Raw genomic sequence first — 8,150 nt, forward strand, 5'->3', positions numbered from 1 at the left:
CCGCCCGCGCAGCCGCCGCCGCCGCCCGCCTTTAACCCCCGCCCTCGCCCGCAGCAGCGGGATCCGCGCCGCACCGGAGCGAGGCGGGAGTGGGGAGGGAGCTGGGCGGGCCGCGACGCTCTTCGCGCGGATGCTTCCGCCGGGCGGAGGGATCCGGAGCGGAATGGATGGATGGAGGCGGCGGTGGTGGTACCGGGGTCCCCGGCGCCTCCTCGCCTAGCCGCGCTGCGAGTGCGCGTAAGAGACGCGGGGCTGAGGCGGGGCCGCCGCCGCGGGGCGCGAGGGGCAGGGGCAGGGGCAGGGACAGGGGCGTCGCCCCCTCCCGCGGGTCGCACCGAGCTGTTCCCAGTCGGGGCCGCTCGGCGCAGGGCAGCGCCCGGGAGCTACCGCGGGCCGGTCTGAGGTGGGAGGGAGCTGTCCGCGCTGACGCCCGCGGCGCTCGGGCTTTCCCTGATGCCCAGCTCCACTTAAAGCTCGCGGGGCCGCGACAGCTCTTGTCCCCCTTTGCTGCCTCGACGTAAGCGCCACTGCAAACGGCCGGAGCTGACCCGGGCTCGGCTGTGGTGGCCCCGGGCGACACAGGTGCCTGGCCCGCTCGGCCCTGGGGCGTCGCACCCAGGCAGAGCCCCGGGGTCGGGAGGTCCGGCCCGGCCCGGCCGTGCAGGACGGCTCTGCCGCGCTCATTGATGGGTCTGGAGTCGACTCGAGTCGCGGCCACAGCAGCTGCGGGACTTTCGGCAGGGGAGAGCTGGGGCTGGGGCTCTGCTCCTTTCCCTTCCTCCCCTCTCTTTTTGCTTCCAAGGCAAGGCGCTTTTCCCCCAAACAGGCTGCTGTTCAGGTCCAGCCTTGTAGGCTACTTCGCATTTTTTCCCCGTGGTGTTGAAGCTTAACTTCCCCTAGAGACGAAATTCTTTCCAGCTGCCCGGCAAACATTCACTACTTTCAAGAGCTCTAGTTCAGTTGCCAAACTTAAATGTTCATGTGTTGGGGTAGATTCTCAGTAGGGTCAGCTGTTGTTATCCAGCCTCCCACTGAAAACCTCTAGGCTGAAGTGCCAGTCTCCTCAGCTCCTCTCTGTTTTGGTTCGGTCAGTTAATGCTTTTCCTTAGAGTTTCTCTGCCAAGGATTTCCTTTTTTTATTTTCTGTTTTCTTCTTAACTGGTCATGGTTTGAACTTCCTGGAAGAAAGCTCAGCTTCTGATGACTCTTTGCTGGATCAAACTAAATTACTGCCATGCAACAGTCCTATGTTACTAACTACCCTGTTGCATCAGGCCACTGGAGATATCAGAAGTTGAAAGCTCTTTTGCTGATGTATTCAAAAAGAGCTGTGTCAATTACTGCTTTTTGCATGAATATGATAAGCTCCCACTTTTATCACAGTAACATTTGTGGTAATGTTCTCCCATCAGAGCAGTAAGGATAACTTTCTATAGTACAGGTTTTACTCTTCAAGTTTCCTTGAGGTTTTTTTTCTTCCTGGAGAATGAGTTTTTCTCCAGTTCCTTGGTTTAAAAAAAAAAAAATCCCAGTTAGCTGTATTTATTTTCTAGAGTGACTTTGGCAGGAATTCTGTTCAGAAGGCCTCTGTATTAAAATCTGCCCAGGCATTAAGATGTATTGGGTCTATTGCTTCATTTGGTTTAAGTTTCTCATTTTTGTGTCTTTTAGGACTTCCAGGGAGGACTGAGTGGATGTGAGGTTGCTTTTAATGCGTTATACCTGAGAACCTACTTAAATTGCTGTTTTGCGTTTTTTGCAGAAATTGTGAATTGGCATTGGCCGTGATATCCCAGGAAACTGACCAAAAAAAAAACCCTTTAAAAAGAAAATGCTGGCTCCTTGGTGAGAATCAGCAGTTCTTGCTGCTGCTGTGGCCTGCCATTGCAGCCTACCGGGAAGGGGAAGGCACCAGCTGGCAGGCAGCACAGTGAACAGCAGCCAAGATACTTCCCCCTCGTACCTCTCTACCCACCAGTGCCAAGGGCCAGGGTGGCACAAAGAATTGCCAGCAGTCAAGATGGCAGCCGCCCCTCGTCCTTCCTCCCCCAAGGCCTCTCCACCAATCGGTGCTGAGGGGAGGGGCCACCACAAATGACTGTAAACTCAGCTGTTTGGGCTGTGATCAAGCCACGGAAATTGCTTTCTTTCACTGCAAGTTGGGTAGGTCCCTAGTTATACATTGTGTGATTGGCCCAGGGGCCTGATCAACCCAGGGACCCAAGTCATTCAGCCTTGTAGGCTCCCCCTGGGTCTGAAAATGTGGTGGTCTTGAGGTGATTGATGATTACAGTGTTAGTTGCTGCTTCCCTGCTGCCAGATTTCTGGACCCACGCAGAGCCTAGAAGGCCAGATAGCATGGCCCTGTGCATTAGATCAGCAGGGCTGGGACAAAGCAGCATGGGGCCAAATTCAGGTGTGCAGGGCTGGGGTGAGACAATGTGGTGTCTGATCTGGGCATGTGGGCTTGGGCTGGAAGCTTCATGGGGCTGAGCTGAGGAGAGATTGCAGTGTCTGTAACATCTTCCCACTCACTTGCCTATAACAAAACACAAGGAAATGAATAAATGAATCTTTGTCAGGAGGTTATCAACACCTTGGTGAATACTCGCATTGTGGTAGATAACCTAAACAACAGTAGATTCCATGACAACTGAATACATTTTTGTTGCTAAGAGGAATAAAAGGGACTCAGGATTTCTTGTAGGCATATGGATTAAATTCCATTTTACATGTTTATAGAGAGAACTTACTTTGCTGCTTTTATTTCAAGTGCACAACCACCTTCTGTATTTTGTATCCAAATAGTCTTTCCCCTGTGAATTTGGCCTTAGTTAGGAGCCAATAGGTTTGTTGTATTTTCAAGCCAGCTGCAAAGGTGCTTATGTGTCACTAAGTTTACTGATGAGTGATAGGATCTACATTTTATTTGGGATTTGTAATTAGGTTTTTGTTTTTTTAATTCCTGTGGGAAGAGGGGTCTTCATCTTTTTATGTGGTCCACATATCAAAGCAAGCCTCACCTTGTCCAGATAGTAGTCTTTAACTGCTAATATGAAAGAAGGTTAGACAGCTTATTTTCAGGAGCCTGACCAAAGTTCAGGATTCTCTGGGCCAAAATTATGATTCCAGATAAAACTGAGCAAACAGAAGTGGGTATCTTCTTAGCCCTTAAGAAACAGAACGGGTTGGTGGGGGAGTAGTTTTTGATTTGCATCCTTTGAGTGGTTAGAGATGAGTTTCACTGGGGTGGAGGGCTGATCAATGCACACATTGTGGTGGCTCTGGTATGAGTAGAAATTCCAGGTTCTTAGTATATTAGCTGAGAACTACAGAATGAATTAACACCTGGAATTCTTGTTCTTTTAAAGTTATTTCTACAGCCTGCTCATTGTCTCTTATAACCAAAAGACAATGCTGTATTCCATAAGTCTAACTTATCTCTGTAGTAGTCCAAGTTCCTGCAGTGGTATCTAAGATTCTTCTGTGTTTCACCATAGGTATTCATTGCCAGCTAGGAGACAGAGGTAGGTTTAGAAAATGATGACTGCTTTGATGTTGCATATGATGTTTCTATAGCTAGAAGGGAAATTTTGTTGCACAGATTTTGGGCCCTAAACAGCTAAAAAATAATGTTTGCTCAGAGGGAAACACATCTGAGTAAACATTTGAGCAGCTCTCTTGTAGTGGTAGGACTTTTGGTTCACTGATGGCTGGTAAGAGAGTTCCAGAGGAGGTCTCTGCTGTCTGCTGGCTTAGCTCATCTCATGCCTAGCACCCATGAGTACTGGGTGTCCAGTACTTGAGAATGACAGTCTTCTAATCTCATTGGAAATACATCAGTCATGGCACTTCTGGGAGAGCCTCTAAATATAGCTGTCTACTAAATGTAACTCCTAATTAACCCAATACTACTTTGGTGAAGGCATGTAATTGAGCACAGAATTTGGACAGTTAATATTACTACTACTTGCTGGTCACATAGCACTTCACATTTTTAAAGTGCTGTGTAAAAGATGTGCTCAGATATGATTCTGATGAAGGTGATTTACTTAAATCAATAAGTTACTACTGTGATTGATCTACAGAGGGCCTAGCTGTCCTCCTATTTTCTCTGGTGCAAATCAGGAATAACTCTCCTGATGTCAGTTGGGTTACTTTAACATAGAATGAATGGAAAACCTGAGAATTTGTTCCAGCATCTCTGGGTAGATCATCTTTTAACTGGTATATGTAATTTCTTCAGCAATATGTCTGCCCCCTCCTGATACTCTACATGCCACACTCAGAGTCTGCTCATACCACATATTGGCCACCCCTGCCTAGTCCAACCCTCAAGGTAGGATCATCCTTCTATAAACTAATCAGAAATCATGATGCCCTTTACCCACAGGAAGGACCTTAACTACCAGGCTACAGAGATTGCTTTTTGCATTTTCTCCTTCTGGCCCTTGTGCCTCTTGCATTCTTGTTTGCCCTGTGGCCCAGCCTCAACAGGGAGAGCTACGGTAAATGTTTTTCTTGTTCCTTGGGCCTTTCACCTCCACCTTGCTCTTTCAGGGCCGTTTGTAAACATTGGATTATCTTTACGTTGCTGCCACTTTTTAAACCCTTCTTCTGTCTAATTGAATGTGGAATTTCACCCCCAAAATTACAGTATTTAACCTGGAGTTAAGCACAGGCAGTTTTCTTAAGGAATTCTTTATAAAAAGGGTATATAACAGATGCTTTGTCAGAAGTACAACTGTTTTAAAATTAGTCCATTAAACAAAAACACCTCAAGCTGATATATGTACATTCCTTTGAATTTCTAGCCCTCTGCTTAGAAAGAACTTTCAGAATATGAATCAATACAGTGCTTTCACTTCCCACCACAGAACAACCACCAGAGAAACAACACCAACACCTTAGAACAGAGGTTCCCAACCACCGGGCCGTGGCCTGATACCAGGCCACAAACAGTTGGCTGCTTGCGCAACCAACTCCTGCAACCATGGCTGTACGCAGTGAGATAGCTCTGGTGCTTGCTCCTTAGGAAGGTAGCGGAGCCCCTTATTCCCAGGCAGCTTCAGCTGGGTTCCCCAAGGCCATGGCCTACACAGCCCCCTCCCCTGCAGGGTCCCCCAGTGCCCACAGCTGCAGTGTTCCAACCTGATCCGCTTTTCACAACCCTTCCTCACATAAAAATTAAATTTAAATATGTAAATTAGTTTGCCACTGCAGTATAACAAAGGTTGGGAATCCCTGCCTTACAACATTCTGACTTCATACTCTATGGAACTGAAAGTCCAAATACCCTTCACTTCCCACCTAAATTCATGTTGCTGCCCAGCCAAACACATGGGGCTGAAAAGAGGGAAGAGGAGGAGATAGGGAGCCCCTATTCTCAGAGTCCAGGAATGTAATGACCTCTTTATATGTCCTCAGGGTATGAGCAGGAGGGGAAATTACCATTAGCGGTGTATTACCCCAAGTATACTGCATGCGCAGCAAAGCATACAAAGTAAACAAATAAGAAACAGAACCAAGTTTTCCATATTGCTAATTTATTTCAGTTTTAGTAATTGTAGGTAACTGTAATGGTAAAATAAGCATCCAAAAATGTGTTCAGGTTGTTTTGTTTGTTTCCTGGTGTTGGTGTATTTCTGTGCAACTGAAAGTTAAATTCTTCAGAAATTCATAGAAAGCAGAAGTCAATGGAGATTCCCCAGAAAGCACAGAATTTCAGCTTTTGGCTTTCTACCTAGTGAATTTCCAGTAGCCTGACTCTTTTCATTCCATACATTTATGCCAACAAATCTAGCAGTGTCATCTATTGCATTATTTTGCGGTACCACTTTTGATACTTCCTTTCTAGACCATATTCTGCTTCCTGTGACTGTGTGCTCTTTGCCACAAGTGCTTTCGGAAGTGTAGAGGGTGAAACTGATTTAGTAGTGCTGTGAGTTAGCAGTTTCACTTCTTGTAATTAAAACTAAATGAGAGAGAACAGTGTGGCTTGTCATCTCTCAGTGGCATCTTGAACACATTGGATGTAGGATGATCATATTCTGACTAAATCACTAACTTGATTGAAAATAGAGATGAGTCAAGTCAGTGGCTGAATGGGTGTTGCCCTTGAAAAGCTGGTAAGAAAGGAAATTACTGAGCAAAGAACTGGAAGACAGATCTAGGAAAAAGATTACTTGAAGTGAAACAGGCTCTTGGCAAGGTCTATACTAATTCTGCTAGCATAGTTGTGTCAGCTATTGTGGCAGGGGGAGGGAAACCCCACATCTTTCTGAAACTGATATGCTGGCAAACATAGACGTAATTTAGACTAGCAGAAGAGTTCTGCTAAAATACCTTAAGAGAGGCAGCTTAAATATGGCAGTATGTTCTGGGACAGGTTTTGTTTGGGGGAGGGCGGGGGTTGCCTGTATAGCTCTCTGACTTTGGTTTTGTAGTATAGACTTGCTCTTAGAAAGCCCAAAGGTTAGGAAGAACCTGCTTTTGTCTACAGGATACTTGAGTTTTTAATTTTTCTTTAACAAAGGTAGTTTTCAAAATGCAAGTATAAAGTGTCTACACTTGTCAGCTACAGAAGGCAGAAATAACCTCAGATTGTTTCTGGGGAAGCAGCTTAAAAATGTTAGATCTAAATGTTAAAAATCCTGATGAAGGAGAAGCTGCCCTATAGGTTACCCAGCCAAAGACATTCAAACTTGTCTTAAATACAGGAACTTTGCAGGATATTGGATTTCTGAGATAAGGACTGGATATTAAAAGTAGCTTGCCAGCAAAAAAATATTGGGTACTATAATATTCTGATTTTTCATTTAGGCTAGTAGTTATGGGAGTACCAACTGCAGTGAAAGACATGCTGTGGATGCTTTTTTGCCATTAGAGCTATACCAGTTTCCCCAAGTGATGGAGCTCTGCCAGCAAAAGCTGCATCCACACTGGGCACATCTACATAAGATGCTAACTGTGCAGTCTCTGAATAATAGACAATTAGGGTTAGAAGGAACCTCAGGAGGTCATCTAGTCCAACCCCTTGCTCAAAGCAGGATCATCCCCAACTAGATCATTCCAGCCAAATCTTTATCTAGCTTCTACCACTTCTCTGTGTAACCTGTTGTACTACCCTTCTAGTGAGATAATTTTTCCTAATATCTAACCTAAACTTCCTTTGCTGCAACTTGAGATGGTCGCTCCTTGTTTTGTCATCTACCATCACTGAGAACAGTCTAGCTCTATCCTCTTTTGAACACCTCCCCGCCCCCCCTTTCAGGTAGTTGAAGACTGCTATTAAATTCCTTCTGTCTCCTTCTCCAAACTAAATCAGCCCAGTTCCATAGATTTCTAGGGTTGGAAGTGGCCTAATTAGATCATCGAGTCCAACCCCCTACTCTTGGCAGGAAAGAGCTCTGGGTCAAGTGACCCAAGCCAGGTACTTGTCTAACCTCCTCTTGAACACCTGCAAGGTAGGGGAAAGCACCACCTCCCTTGGAAATCCATTCCTTATTTTGGCAACCCTCACCATAAAGAATTTCTTCCTGATGTCCAATCTAAATCTGCTCTCCTTCTGTTTATGGCTGTTGTTTCTAGTAACCTCGAGGGGTACCCCGGTAAGCAGAGTATCCCCTATTCCCTGCTGACCCCCCCCCCGATGAGTTTGTACACAGCTATAAGATCATCTCTCAGCCTTCTCTTGTGGAGGCTTAAGAGATTCGGGTCCCACAGTCTGTCTTCATAGGATCTTATCTGCAGGCCCTCAACCATACGAGCAGCCCTTCTCTGAACCCTCTCAAGGTTATCCACATCCCTCTTGAAGTGCAGCATCCAAAACCGGATGCTGTACTCCCTAGACCTGCTCATGATGCACCTGCTAATGCAAGACAGAGTGCAGTTAACCTTTCTTATTACCTCGTCACATTGGTGGCTCATGTTCATTTTTGCGTTGACTGTGACTCTGAGATCCCTTTCCATTAGTATGCTACATAGAATGATACTTCCCAGTCTATAGGTGTATTGGTGATTTTTTTTTTTCCTCTCTCCAGGTGCAGCACTTTGCACTTCTTTGTTAAATTGAATCCTATTCTGATCTGCCCACTTCCCCAGTCTATCCAAATCTGCCTGAATTTGCTCCCTACCCTCTAGTGTGTTTA

The sequence above is a fragment of the Gavialis gangeticus genome, unplaced genomic scaffold (genome assembly GCF_001723915.1).
Source record: "Gavialis gangeticus isolate Ggan-Ray unplaced genomic scaffold, GavGan_comp1, whole genome shotgun sequence".
Taxonomy (NCBI): Eukaryota; Metazoa; Chordata; order Crocodylia; family Gavialidae; genus Gavialis; species Gavialis gangeticus.